The sequence below is a fragment of the Solanum verrucosum genome, unplaced genomic scaffold (assembly GCF_900185275.1).
Source record: "Solanum verrucosum unplaced genomic scaffold, falcon-dt-bn FXZP01000093.1, whole genome shotgun sequence".
Lineage (NCBI taxonomy): Eukaryota > Viridiplantae > Streptophyta > Magnoliopsida > Solanales > Solanaceae > Solanum > Solanum verrucosum.
Window position 1 is genome coordinate 1030258 of NW_026020065.1, and position 16044 is coordinate 1046301.

General features: G+C 33.6%; 1 protein-coding gene and 1 non-coding gene across 3 annotated transcripts in view; both read left to right on the forward strand.

Moving 5' to 3' along the window:
- Window positions 1-16044, forward strand: part of LOC125823741 (ABC transporter I family member 6, chloroplastic) — a 377846-nt gene that overhangs the window by 271816 nt on the left and 89986 nt on the right. The window lies entirely within an intron of this gene.
- LOC125823785 (U6 spliceosomal RNA) lies at window positions 2985-3083 on the forward strand. Its single transcript, XR_007442725.1, has one exon. It is a non-coding gene; the product is annotated as a U6 spliceosomal RNA (small nuclear RNA).

A 16044-nucleotide genomic window follows, 5' to 3' on the forward strand; every position in this document is an offset into this window, starting at 1 on the left:
GAGTCACTTTTATAACTATAAAAGTATATATAAGTTATTTTATAGAAAAATATATATTAGCTCTAAATGATAAAATTGAAATTCATAACTATTAAATTTTTCAATAAAGGTTCAGCTGAATGAGTTCATAAAATCTCCAGCCGAAAGTTAGGTGGCAGTTGTGGCCATTTTCCTCGAGCAATTAGTTTAGAAATTAATTCATATACACCAGTACACCACTAATTCAGTGAAAACTCTATTCTATAGCTTATTATTTCACTCTTTTGGTTTTAATATATTTGTTTCTTTTAATTTGTTTTAAAAAAGAATATTGTTTTGTATATTTAGTAACTCTTTACCCTTATGATATGTTTAAGACTATAATATTTAAAAGGTACATTTGATACATTACATACATCTTTAATTTAAGACCATAAGATTTAATATGGTGTACAAAATAAAGTCCTTCTCAACAACTTTAAGCGTAGGATTGTTGGACATTTTTCGTCAAAGTTCAAATTTGTATTCGTATTTGAACAAAATAAAATATGTAACACTAATATTCTTTCTTAGGCTACGTTTATTAAAAAACCCTCATAAAGTTTCCTCTACAATATTATAGTCCAGTAGGGCTAAATATAAAATTAAACTATACTTTTTGTTCATGTAAATTCACTACGAAACGCATGATAACTCCTATGAAAATTTTTATGTGTTCATTATTGATCGTATTCTATGAGTCTTACGATTTTTACATGTAAGACATATAATACATGAATTATGATTTTCTTCAAAAAGGAAGATGGTAGGATTTTCTTTAAAAGATAAGTCTTTATGATGAACAGATATGGTACCACAAATGAACTATTATATATGAGATTTTGAGTTAAATATGATTGCGAGCTAATTTTTATCACATAAATAAAAGAGTAAGTAATATTGTTAACTAGAAGGCGTAAGTGTGCACCACTATAATATTGACATGAGAAATACTCCCTTCATCTCAATTTATGTGACACTTTTCAAATTTCGATATTCAAACAAGTCTATCTTTGACCGTAACTTTACATATATATCTTTTAAATATTTTGAATTGTTAGTTATTGTGACTTGTATTACTATTTACGTTGTTTATAAATATATAAATTTCATTTCAAAATATTTGAAGATTCTATGCGTAAATTTCCAATCAAACTTAAACTATTTGACTCTCGAAAAACAAAAATGTTGACAGAGGGAGTAATAAAAATAACATAGAATAATAATGATGATATTGATAAGTAGAAAATTAAGCAAACAAAATGCTTTAAGAAAATATACTTTTAATTTGATGAAAAATAAAATCAACGTTATTTTCTCACTCACATCACCCTACTCATATGTACAACCTCAATTAAACTAGTTTTTTTTTTTCTAAAAGAAAACTATTAACAATAGCTAAATTATGTGATATATATAATATTTTAAGTAACTATGAGGCTTTAAATATTTGGGGCCTAAGGCAAAGGCTTTATTTCCTTACCTTTAGGCCGGCCGTGATAGTTGTGTGATAGAAGCTGATAGAATTATTTGTGTGGTGGTACTGGTTGGACAATATGGTTAGGGTTCGTTCGGTAAAACTCATAAGAATAATACTAAATAAAATGTATTAATAATATTTATTTTAATAATGTTCGTATTAATTATGTATATATATATATATATATATATATATATATATAATTTTTTGTGTATGATTTAGTTTGGTGTATTAAATATAGCATTTATTTCATACAAATATTTATTTACAAAGACACTCTTCACAATTATAGTGAAAAAGATGTAAAAATAAAATTTTGGGGTCTTTAATTTTGCTAATGCATGCATTAAAATCTCTTGCATTACTAATATCTTTAAATTCGTGATATTTATAATATACACCTTAATACACAATAGTGTGTGTAACTAATGCATTGCATGAAAAACTATACCAAACAAGATATTACTAATATATAAAGTGAATACACACATTATTTTTGTTAATACACTCAACCAAAAACCCCCTTAGTTTATTTAGGAGAAACATTTAATGGAACAATGTTTTAATCATTTAATTAAAGACCCTAAAGCAAAATTGGTACATATTAATCTTTTTCAGAGTAAATAAATATTTTTTCTGTTCTAATTTATGTAATATTATTGAAATTTTAAATTTAGACCGTAAATTTAAATGAAAAAAATATTGAGTTTTTTGAAATAAAATTTGTAAATTTGAAAACCCATAAAAAATACTACTGATTTGTCCTAATTTATATGATATATTTTCATTTTCAGTCATTCCCAAGAACAGGGGCGAATCTACTAAGGTTCGTGGGGGTGTCACGCCACCCACCGGCTTCGACGGAAAGTCTAGTATATATAGGTATATATCTACAATAAAATTACAAATACTAAACGTGCCACCCAGGGACCCAAAATGCCTTGTGGTGCAGCTGGCTTAAGGGTCATATACTAATGCGGAAGTCGCGATGTCGAATCTCGCTGAGGCCCTGGCAGTTTTTAAATTTCCAATTTTAACTTGCTCCCTTAATTTGACAGCGGAACATTATTTTCTTTTTTTGTTTGTTTCTAATAGTTGTTGTCTTAATATGGAGTAATTTATAAGTATAAGTTTGACTAGCATGTTACATAAAACGTGATCTATTTGTAAATACAAATCACCGTTGATCGTTTTTAGATATGAAAACTTGTCTAGGACAATTATAAATGAATGATGAATATTTATGATATTAATAGTATAATTGAAATTTTTAACTTTGTTTACTTTATGATCTCAATCAAATGTGGGGTGCAAATTTGTATTTATATATAGAGGTAGGGAAGGGAAAATGGTAAGGTAAGAGTTCAAATAGTGAATTAGTTGAGCTAAAAAGATTTTTCCCAAATATTACGTGAGAAAAAAATCTTCCGTTATCGGTCTTGAATTCGACTTTCAACAAGTGCATCTAAATTAAAACGATAAACCTTGCTCCTTTGGAGACATCTGATAAAATTGAAACAATGTGGAGAAGATTAGCATGACTCATGCGCAAAGAATTTGTAGTATATATAATACATAAATTGTCATCTTATTATTTTTCATATTTTGTTAATTGATTTTTCATAGACCGAAAAGACAAATAATTCGACTGAAGTCTAAAATTGATTTAACCGATGAACCTACTTGGCACCTGGAGACTCAAAATCCTGAATCCCCCTTTGCCCAAGAAAATGATATATTTTTTTATTTGATAAATATTTAATAATACTAGAAATACGTTTTTCATGTTGGATCCTACTTATTTGAGAAAAAAGGTCTACAACAGTTTGTTAGATTCTGAGATATTTTACATAATGACAAATCTCCATTTTGATTGTGGGAAAAGAAGGAATTGTACATATGTCAACTAGTTACACAAAATCAAAGAGATTGATTACCAATATCAATCTAGCAGACATCAAAAAGGAAAAGAAGATCAACCTCAAAATAGCAAATCAAGCAAACCAAAATCAAGAATTTGAGACTACTCAGGAAAGGAACAAAATCAACATAGAGAAGACCACCTATCAACTACAACAGTAAACTAGTCTTTTATATATATAAACACAATTTTTAAATAAATAAAAAAGAATAAAAAATAAAATAAATTAATTAAAACGAAAAAATTATTTAAAAAAATTACAAAAATATCCTTAAAGTGTCAAGCAGACATGTTGACCATGACCTGCCTATTTATTGGCACTTACATATTAGTAAGTGTTAAGATCATAGGCTTTGGGAAGTGAAAAACTCCATTGAAGGATTGGAGCTCAGATCGAGAGAAGTAGAGAGATGATTTTGTGGAATTCAAACTGATTCAATTTGATTGATTTACAGAATGCAATACACAACGTTATTTATACAATATGGATCAAACTATCTAGAAGCCTAACCAACAAAAATAACTAACTTGACAGTTGGCAACTTGTAACTAACTATTGGACTAGTAACGAACTACAACAACTAATCAATACTTTAAAACTATAATCTCAATACCCCACCCCCCTCAAGTTGGAGGTGAGGAATGCAGAGCCAACTTGTCCAACAAGGCGCAATGTTTTACTCTAGTAAGGGCCTTTGTGAGAATATCTGCTAACTGATCAGCAGTGCCGATGTGATGCAGTGTGAGGAGCCCTTCTTGAAGATTTGTTCTCACAAAATGACAATTCACTTCTATGTGTTTCGTACATTCATGGAGCACCGAATTCTTGGTAATGTGAATAGTTGCTTGACTATCACAATGTAGAGGAAAGGCCCTATGGCTAGGCATAGTTAATTCCACAAACAACCTTTGTAACCAGACCAGTTCTCCCACTACTTTTCTCAGTGACCTATACTCAGCTTCAGCCGAAGAGAGGGAAATTGTTTCTTTCTTCTTAGATTTCCAACTAATAGATCTTTCTCCTAGCAGCACAATGTAACCAGTGACTGATTTCCTTGAGTCAGGGCAAGCAGCCCAATCAGAATCACAGTAAGCATTCACTCTGAAATATGGAGGATAGGACATGAAAACACCTAGGGTAGGATCCTTCTTGAGATACCTGATCATGTGAAAAGCAGCACATAAATGAGGTTCCCCGGGATCCTGCATAAACTGGCTGAGAAGTTGTACACTATATTCTAGATCAAGTCTGGTATTGGTAAGAAAAATCAATTTGCCAACCAACTTTCTGTAGTAAGTAGGATCATCCAATATTTTTCCTTCATGAGCTCGTAACTTAACATTGGGATCAAGGGGAGAAGTTAATGGATCAAGATGGTCACAATTGAACTCTTTGAGAAGGTCCAAAACAAACTTCCTTTGAGAGATGAGAATCCCATCTGTTTTGTATAGAATTTCTAAACCCAAAAAATAATGCAATCTACCAAGATCTTTAATTTTAAATTGATGATGAAGGAAGTGTTTAAGTTCATTTATCTCATCAATGTTTATTCGTGTAAGAATAATATCATCAACATTTCACCTAGGAATACAATAGAAGTGCCTTTCTTTCTATGAAACAAGGAATAGTCATATAGAGAGTGAGTGTAGCCTCATGTGTTTAGAGCCTCAATCAACTTTTCATACCACTATCGACTGGCTTGCTTCAGTCCATACAATGACTTGTTAAGTTTACATGCATACTAAACCTTTCTGAGGAATAGTCAAACCATGAGGCATATCCATATACACTTCCTCATGTAAGTCTCCATGAAGGAATGCATTATTGACATCAAGTTGGTAAATATTCCATTGTTTCTTTGCAGCAATAGCAACCAGTGTCCTTACAGTTGTCATCTTGACGACGGAAGAAAATGTTTCTGTGTAATTGATGCCATGATGTTGAGTGCAACCTTTTACCACCAATCTATCTTTGTATGTTTCCACACTCCCATCTACCTTGTGTTTGATTTTATAAACCCATCTATATACAATGACCTTTTTGTCAACTGGTAAAGGTTTTAGGGTCCAGGTTTGTTATCATGCAATGCAGTGAACTCTTGTGTCATAGTTGTTCTCACGACCCGAGTCTACACCCGGAAGCGACACGGCGTACTTGACCCCGAAAGGTCTCATACAAGCCTCATAGCATATTCATTGCATAAGATACTTAGAAATAGTGCAGAATTTAAAACTTTTCTTTTATAAATCCAACAGTCGAAAACATTAAAAGCAAGTGGAAGTCTATCGTCTCACATGGCCATCTAAACAACATGCTTGAAACAAAATAGGGTCACGACCCTTTACGATCGAAGTCTTAACAATAGTCTATTACATGAAAAGAAAGGAAACATCAAAACACTTGTCCTCGATCTATGAGGACATACCAATTAGTCTTGGGGAACTCAAATCCAAGCTTCACTAGAGAAACCCACTCAATTGTCGGAACTTACACTTGTAGTAAACAAATAATAATGGGTTAGCACAATTAAGTGCTAAGTATGATAGTCATGCAAAAGCATGCTTAAAATGGACATTTTGTTTGAAAATCATGATATATGCCGTTTTGATAAAACTTCATGAACATAAGCATAAGAGGCATAATATTCAACCATAACCAACATACAAGTCATTTAACCACATTAGAACATAATCACACATAAACCAATACCTTCGCATTAAGCCTTCACCTCAAGTAACCCTCAAGCTATACTTTGTGCAATGTATGAATAGCGTCTCATACCACCATCCACACCAAAGTACCACCTTAAGGTCACTAAAAGCGAACTTACCATTTAACCTTTCCATCCTTACACAATACTCATACATAAGAGACATAAACATTACATAATCCATAACATAACATAAAAACCTTCACCTAAGACAACCATAAGTCATACATGTGCAATGTGCAAGTAGAATCCCATGCTACTATTCACACTAAGTACTCCTTTGAAGTCACCATAGGCAAGGCACATGCATACACCATAAGTCATAACAAGGAAGTAACTCATAATACAATCCAAGTATAACATGCATCATTACATTAAAGACATAAGTCAACATTCCTCGTTAGCTTCAATAAGAACACCTTCATTCATTTGACATTAAACCAACATTCTTATTAACATCATCATAAGAGCACATTCATTACACTTAACATTATAAAGGAACACACATAACCTCTCTCAAAGCCTACTTGTGCAATTCATAGATGGCGTCCCATACCACCACCCACACTAAGTAGTGCATTCTTAAGAAGCCATAGTGCATTAACATTCCTTGTGGGGGTAAGCCTTAACCAACATAGACCATGTGAGTAATTTATGGAATCCCAATGTCATCCTCACCGGATAAAAGGATTCATACTTGCCTAAGGTAGGACCAATGTTTTATAGCTTAAGTGGATCCACTAGTTAGACCTATGTGGGAACATAGTTATGGGATAGGGAGATTTCTTCTAGATACCCCATCTCAACTCACGGATGAGCATCCATCCCAAGAGATTGTTACTAGATACCCCGCCTCAACTTCCGGATGAGCATCCATCTCATTTCATATCCTCTCGGTTCTTAGCATTATTCCCCACGGAATATATAACATTCATTATTATGGGATAAAATATTGTTGCAAGATACCCCGCCTCAACTACCGGATGAACATCCATCTCAAACCCAACATTCATTCATTAGATAGCCAATAAATTCAAAGATGAGAATAGCCTTTCAACTAAAAATCCCATATTATGAGAAAGTCCTTTCACAACATGTCATTATCATTCATTAGATTACAATTGAGAATAGCCTTCCAATCAACCCATCATCATTAACATAATCATAGAAACCTCATTCATTAGTCATTCATGAGTGTGTGGGTGAGAATCACCCTTCACATAGTTCATCATCATTCATAAGTGTTAATAGAGAAATAACATTCAATCATAACACAATTACATTATAAACATGATCACATTAACTTTATTGGATTCGAATTCATATACAAGATATCATGATAATAACTCAATTCCTCATACTATGCCTTCAAGGCCATGAATCCCAAATCATCAACACACCAACAATTCACTATAATTAAGGCATGCATAATGATACAATTCAATAACCCAAATCAATTTATACATATTCCATTCATAAGCTTTCATAATCATCAAACCCACTTCATAAAAGAACAATTTAGAAAATTGAGAGAATTTATGGGTTCATAGAGTATTTTCATCATAAATAATCAATTAAATAGTAATACAATCATAATATGTCATTAATAACCATTTGAAAATATTTGGTGAAAGAGCCCATGAGATTGAGTAAAACCCCAGGTTTTTGGTAACTTGAAATCGCCTTTGGAATTGGCTCCTTGAATAAAAAGTTAAACAAGGATGAAGACTAACATACCATGCTATAGATTCCTCACGAAATTTGAGGAAGAAACACCTTGAATCCACAAACCCTAGCTTTAATGGCTCCCTTCTTCTTCCTTGAGTTTAGAGAGAATTTTTGAAAGGAGGAACTCTTTGGTTGATTTGGTGAAATAAGGAGTACATGACTTGTTTTAGGACTGAAAACTATACATACTAGTGATATAAAACAATTAAAAGCAACCCCACATAATAATTAATAAAAGGGAAATTACTTAAAACTCCCTAATTTGGGCAGCCCCGTCAAGGACCACGCCCAACTTGGTGGATCGAGAAGGGGGTCACGTCTCGTGGTGGTTCCCGTGGTCCCTTAGGAAGTAGCCTCCTCTACTTGGCAAGGCTCCCAAGTGGTGAAGGCTATCCCACGAGCCTTCCCACGGTCTGTGGCCTTCACCACGAGCCGTGAAGTGGCTCGTGAAGGAGAGCCTCCCTTGGGCAGCCTAACAAGCACAGTGCTTTGCCAACCACAGGTGGAACCACGGCTCGTGGTGGTTACCACGGGTCGTGAAGACCCTCGTGGTGATGGTAGGCAGTGGCTAAAATGTGTCTTATGCACCCTTGTCTCCCACAGTGCCAAGGCAATTCCACGAGGCCTCCTACGATCCGTGGTCAAGATCACGAGTCATGGTAGTTGTCGTGGTTCCTAGGCAGTGGCTAGGCCTCAATGTCAGGTCTCACACATGCCTAAGGGACCTTCACGACCCCTTTCACGGACTGTGGTCAAGACCACAGGTCGTGAAAGTTGTTGTGGTTCTTGGGCAGTGTTTGGCGAAGCTTGGGGCAGCCTTGGCCTTTGGCTTAGGCTTGCCCCTTTTAGCTTGGCTCTTGACCTTGCAACCCTCAACCAACCCTTAGAAGGTACTTTTAACTACGGGGTCTAGTACGTACTTTAACGTTTAACCACTAAACCCCTTAACTCTTGACATTAACCCTCACGTTTAGGCTCTAGTTTAACCTATCATTTTTTGGGTCGTTACAGTTGCTTTCCAGAAAGGATCCATAGTTTCCTCCTCATATGAACTAGGCTCACAATCATGAGAAACATTCATCACAAGGTACTGACTGTCAGGAGCTAAAAATGTAGTGTTTAAAGGAAAATGGGTATTAAGGAAAGAGGGATGTGTAAAGGAATTGGAAGGTGGTAATGTGTGCACATAGTCAGACAAATACTGAGGTACTTTATATGTCCTATGTGATTTCCTAAGTGTGGGAGAAATTGGGTGTGGAGTGTTAGCATGAGAGGCGTTTGGAGGGTCAATTGAAGGTGATGGATGTGGAGTTGAGAGTATAGGTGACAAAGGTTGGTTAATGTCACTGACAGTTCCCAGATCACTTTGTACAGAAGTAGGACTGTTGTCATGAAAATTTATGGAGTGGTCATTAGGAAAAACTAAGTGGAAAGGAGAAGAGGGGAAATTAGTGGTATCACTGGTCATGGCAAACGAAAAGATGGTTTCATGAAAAACAACATCCCTTGAGACATTGATTTTCTTGGTGGCAATACTTAACACTTTGTAACCTTTTGTACCCAAAGGATATCTAATAAAAACATGTGGAGTAGCCTTTGGGTCAAATATGGTTCTGTGGGGTTTAGGAATTGTAGGGTAACAGAGGCAGCCAAAACTCTTCAAATGAGAGTGGAGAGGTTTGTCCTTATGCGGTACTTCATAAGGGCACTTGTTATTTAGAGGAGCAGAGGGTAATCTATTTATTAGATAGGTTGAGGTTAGTATACATTCACCCCAGTACTTTATTGAAAGCTCTGTCTGGAAAAGAAAGGCCATTGTTGTCTCAAGAATGTATTTGTGTTTTCTTTCAACTACCCCATTTTGTTGTGGAGTGTATGGACAAGACTTTTGGTGAAGAATTCATTTGGATTGGAAAAACAAAGCTGACTCATTGTTGGTGAATTCAAGGCCATTGTCTGATTTTATTGTTTTGATAGTGGTTTTAAATTGGTCCTCAACCATGGTGACAAAAGCCTTAATAACATGCACGACATTACTTTTGCTACTAAGTAGGTGTGTCCAAGTAGACTAGCTAAAGTCATCTACCAAGGTGATGAAGTATTTGAAGTTGTCATGTGTGGTCGTTTGGTAGGGACCCCACAAATCAACATGCAGTATATCAAAAATGTTAGTGTTGTTGTGGGACTTAGGTGGAGAAGGTAGTCTTGATTGTCTTACTATGGGACAAATAAGGTAGAAAAAGGGTTGTTTAGGTGAGAAAACTACAGGTATATAGGATATGTTATTCATTTTTACAAAAGGGACATGTCCAAGTCTGTAGTGCCACAATAAATCCGTATTAATAGCAGGAAAGGAAATAGAAGAACTGGAAATATCTTCAACGTTGTCCTTATTATTAATGGAAATGGAATTCATTACAATAGAACATGGAGAAGAAACACATAGGCACTAGGAAAAGAAATACATAATTAAAGTTCTTCGAATGACTAGAACTGGAATTGGTCATGTGCTTTACCAATCTCGAGAGGTCTCTTAATTAAAGGGGCCTGCATTAGACAAGAGGTGTCATAGAAAGAAACAACACACTTAAGATGTTCTGACAGAGAGCTGATGGAAATTAAGTTGTATTTGAAAGAGGGAGCATAAAGTACTTTGTACAGAGTGATCTTGGGAGTAAGTTTTACATTACTTATTTATGTGACCTTAACTCTATATACATTTGGCAATCTAACTAAGAGAGGATAAGGTAAGGTTATCATGTTTACAAGGTGATCTTTGTCAAAGGTCATGTTATGAGAAACACCTGAGTCTAGTATCCATAAGTCAGTCCTTGTTTTGAAGCACTCACATGAAAGTTTTTCAAAGTCAATAGAGGAAGAGCAAGTAAGGATACCTGCAAAGTTCACAGCTCCATATGCACATGTCATCTGCATATCATTCTGGTCCTCCATAGTGCTGCAACTTTGAAATTGTTTCAGCAGGTGAGCAACCTGTCCATACTGCTCTTTGGTGAGATTTATCTTATTGTTTCCAGAGGCATCAAATTGGTAGTCAGAATTGTCATCTTGACCTCCACTTGCATCACAAGATAGGCTCATAGAGTTAGCCACCATACCCTTTCCTTTGTTATTATACCTATGATGAGGGTTCTGATGGTTGTAGTGTTGTTTCTGATTTGCATCATAATTGATAGGTCGTTGATTATTTGGATTATTTGGAAAAGGATTAGGAGGATAACCATGTAGTCTATAACACTTATCCTTGAAGTGCCTTGGTCTCTTACAATAATCACAAAATGGTCGACCTCTAAGAATAGTACCACTACCACTGGCATTTGAGGGAGAGTAGTTGGTCCTAAAGGATCTCCCTCTGATGAGTTTGAAGAACCAGACGAGCTACCAAGCAAAGAATTTCCCTCAACAAACATCTTATTAGTGGGTTTGAATTCCCTCTATTTCTCCTCCTAAACCAACAAAGCAAAGGCTTGTGCCATAGAAGGCAGTGGATTCATCGCAAGATATTGTGCCTGATCGTGCTGTAAACTTCATTTAGGCCCATGAGGAACTGAATCAGACGTCTATCCTGTTCAGCCTTGTGTACATTTGCTTTGGCTCCACAAACGCACACACAATTACACTGACTAGTGATGCACAAATTGTTCAGTTCCTCCCAAAGTTTCTTCATTCTAGTATAGTATGTGGTGATGTTGAGAATACCTTGACTGAGATCATTGATTTCCTTCTGAGTTTAGTATAATTTTTCTTCATTCGTCTAATCATAACGATCCTTCAACTCTGTCCACAGTTCGAGAGCATCACCAACATACTCAACGCTAACTGCAACTTCTCTGCCCAAAGAATGAAGGATCCAAAATGTGACCATATATCATCACATCGAACCCATTGACGATAGGTTGGATCGGTTTTAGCTGGACGTTTGCATTCACATTGATGAAGACCAGTTTGTTCTTCACTGAGAGAGATCGGAGTACACTTCTTCGCCATGAATGGAATCCAGTGTCGTCAAATGGAATGGAAACAAGCGTCAGACCAGGACTATCAGAAGGATGGATATAGAGATGGCTGATCGGATCAATTGCAGAGGATGTGCTTGTATTGGTGAGTTCTACCATATTGAATTAGTGATGAAGGTGACGAAGATCTTGAATTTTTTTGATAGAAATGGAGATTTGAGTTCTGAAACTCGACGGATCGAACGGAGCTAAATCAAAGGTCTACACTCTGATACCATGTTAAGATCATAGGCTTTGGGAAGTGAAAATTCCACTGAAGGACTGGAGCTCAGATCGAGAGAAAGTAGATAGAGATGATTTTGTAGAATTTCAACTAATTCAATTTGATTAATTTATAGAATGCAATACACAACGTTATTTATACAATATGGATCAAAATATCTAGAAGCCTAACTAACTTGACAGCTGGCAACTTGTAACTAACTATTGGACTAGTAACGAACTACAACAACTAATCAATACGTTAAAACTATAATCTTAATAGTAAGGGAAATACAAGTTTCAAAAACTCAAATTACATACCCCAAATAGAATTTTAATTTCAAATAATGTCCAAACTAAGCCTTATCTTTCCATTTCAAATCAATATGTATGTTGAGTGAATTTTTAACTTTTTTCCTGCGTACCTAGTGAGATTTATTGATCCATTAAAATCAGTTAAACAAGTTGGAGATCCATTAATATTTTGTGATCACTACGTAACAATCATAGATATTCACAACTAAAATCAGACCTATGCATATGGTCCAAAATTATCAAAGAGAATTTCTAAAAGCTTGAATTTGCAACATAAAGATGAATAGTAAAAGTGATTAATGTTGTATGATCAAGGTGGTGAAATAGACACGTGGACATACACTCCCTCATCTATTTATACTAGTAAAGGGTAGCCCGTGTTGTGCACGAGCCCAATAATACAACGTTAAATATTTATGTAGATATTTTATTATAGTTTTTAAATAATTTTGTTATATATATTTAATATAATTAATTATTAATTTATTTGACTAATTATTTGTTACATCCTTTTTTTCCATTTAATTGGATTTATTTTACTCTATCAGAAATTGTTGACTTAAAAAGGACTATATAATTATTTTTATAAGACAAATTAATTTTATTAAATGAAAATTATTGATTATTTTTTAAAATTTTAATTTTGTTTACTATTACTTTATACAGTTATTTAAGGATAAAAATAGTATTGAATGAAAATAATAAACTTGTATTAACTTGTTAAAATAGGTAGGTAAAATAATAAAGTGAAAATCATTAATTGAAAAAAATCCTCATTAAATCGATAGTAATTCCATGGAAGCACGCAAGTTGACGGTGACGTGTGAGCGAAAAGGAGAAGACCGTGCAATTATTTGAAATTTGTAATTTTTATTTGTGGTACTTTTAATTTTTTAAATACAATTTTTTTTATAGTAATAATATTAACGATATAACATTAATATTAGAAGTCAAAGATAATTTATACATAAAAAGATTGAGAAATAAAATAATCAAACATATTACTTAGTTTATAATAATAAAATATGATAGAATTTTGGATAATTAAACCAAATATTAGATTTATAACATCGGAAATATTTACTACACGTAATTAAGTTGTACTTATTTAGTATGATTTTTTTTATAATATAAAATTTTGAAACATGCATAATTAATATATGTATAAATAATAAAAATTTATATATTATTTTATGAAAGATAAAAGATAAAATAACTAAAATATAAATAAGTAATAAATAAATAATTAATTTTCATAACTTAGATTATTTTAGAATTATCCCGTTTTAATTAACACTCAATAAGATAAATGATGACAAAATTAAAAAATGTATTTAAACATCAAAATCATGTGTCATTCAGTGAGTATGCTAGCAAAATCAAAGGTTGCAAAATGATACGTGTTGGACCCAATTTTTACAAAGAAGTTGTGTTGAATTTCTTGGGGACATGGATGTCTTGTACTTTAGTGTAAGATGAAAAGGTACCTATATGAAGCTTTTAAGTACAATAGCTGTAAAACACAAATATAACATAATACCAAAAATGCCCTTAAAGTGAAGCAAGCATGTTGACGGGAAGTTGTATGCTTATTCCCATTATATACACTAATTAAATTAAAGCAGAACAAAAGAATTTTATTTTATCATGAAGTCTTGAATTTAAAACTAAAAATCATAGCTAAAATGGATTCCATAATTTCGAAAAAATTATACAGTAATTAAATTAGAGTAAAACAAAAGAAATAAAAATTTTAAGTTTTTTTCCGAAATACGCTGAAACAGGCACGTCGACAAAGATGTGCCTAAAAAGGATTTCATAATTTTGAAAAAATGATACACTAATTAAATTAAAGTAGAACAAAAGAAATATATTTTTTTTTTTTTTTTCAGAAAGACGTTGAAGCAGGCACGTCTCCGGGACTAACTGTTTCTTATACAATAAGAGAACTTCTATCTTGTTTGGACTTGGCACACTTTTCTAAAAAATAATAAAAATGATCGGACTTGAAAAATAAGTAATTAATGCTAAAGATAAAATATAAAAAATTATATTTTCTTTTGATATAGATGCTAAAAGTAATAAATAAAAGTGAAAATATCTTTATAATATAATAAACAAATAAAAATAAAAATATATTTGTAATATAATGAATAAATGAAAGTGAATCGGGGAGGAAGAAACTAATAGGGAGCGTTGAGAGCGTATTAATTTCAAATCATATCATTTCAAAATTATGTCCAAAATGAGTAAATTTTTACCTCATTCTATCACGACCCAGGGGTACCCCTAGACGTAACATGGCGTACTTGACCCCGAAGGGGTCGCATACATGCCCTTAGCAAAATCATAACATAAGATCATATAAATACGAGAAAATTTAAAACTTCTTTTAAACATACAATCGAAAACACATTTCATAAACAAGCGAAAGTCTTTACTAACTCTTTGTCTCAAACCATCTATTAAAATTCTTGAATAAAAGACTTTGGACGCAGCCCACATGAATGTCTAAAACATAAGGAAAATGACATAAAGGAAACATAAGGGGTTTGTCCTTGAAGCTTATGAGGACTCACTAATTCTTCAACTCTTCTAGATCCTGGGAAACCTAGCCTTCAAAGTAACTCAATCTCCTCAACCCTACATTTGATTAGAATGTAGGCAATATGCGTTAGTACAAAATGTACCAAGTATGAAAGCTAGCACAACATCATAAGAGCATCTCAAAATGGTAAGTCAACATAAGACATAAGCATAAGAGATAAGAACATAGTTATAACATAATCATCAACAAAAGCTTCATATAAAACTAAGTCAATATAAGACATAGTCATACTCATATAAGCATAATAGACTCTTAGTCCTCTTTACCATAATAGAACCATTCTTAAGTAACCTCAAAAGCATACAAGTGCAAAGCAAGAATAGCATCCCATAATACTACCCAAGTCAAGTATCCCTTTTTGGTCATCCTAATCATAGTCTACACACATGGTCAACTCTTAAGCTTCTCTATGTCGTAAGGGTACCATACTTCTAAGCAACCTCAAGACACATTGTGCAATGTATGAAATACATCACATACTACCCTTCACACTAAGCATAGCCTTGAAGTCATCTTAGTCATATTCACTCTACTTTGGCCTCCTTATTAGCTTAACTCTCATAACTAAGGGAATCTCTCACTTTTAGTCAATCATAACTAGGAAAGGTAACTCTAGCACAATCCTATCTCAAGACTTTTTTTTAGTGACCCAAAGTCATACTTGTGCAATACAATCATAGCATCCCACAATACTAATCATGCTAAGTATTACTTTTAGGTCCTCTTACTATTTCTTCTTGGTTTGGAACCTAGTTCACACTATGAGGTACTCTCTTAAGCACATCTTAGTTCATCTCTCTTTAAACCCTGGAACACTATGAGGTACTTCCTTAAGCACATCTTAGTTCATTATTAGGTTGAACCCTATGAGACACTTCTTTAAGCATGTCTAAGTTCATTATTATCATGGACTCTATGAGATACTACCTTAAGCATGTCTAAGTCCATTCATACTCTTGAACACTATGAGGTACTCCACTAAGTAAGTCTTAGTTCAATTATGCTTTAGAACACTATGAGATTCTTCT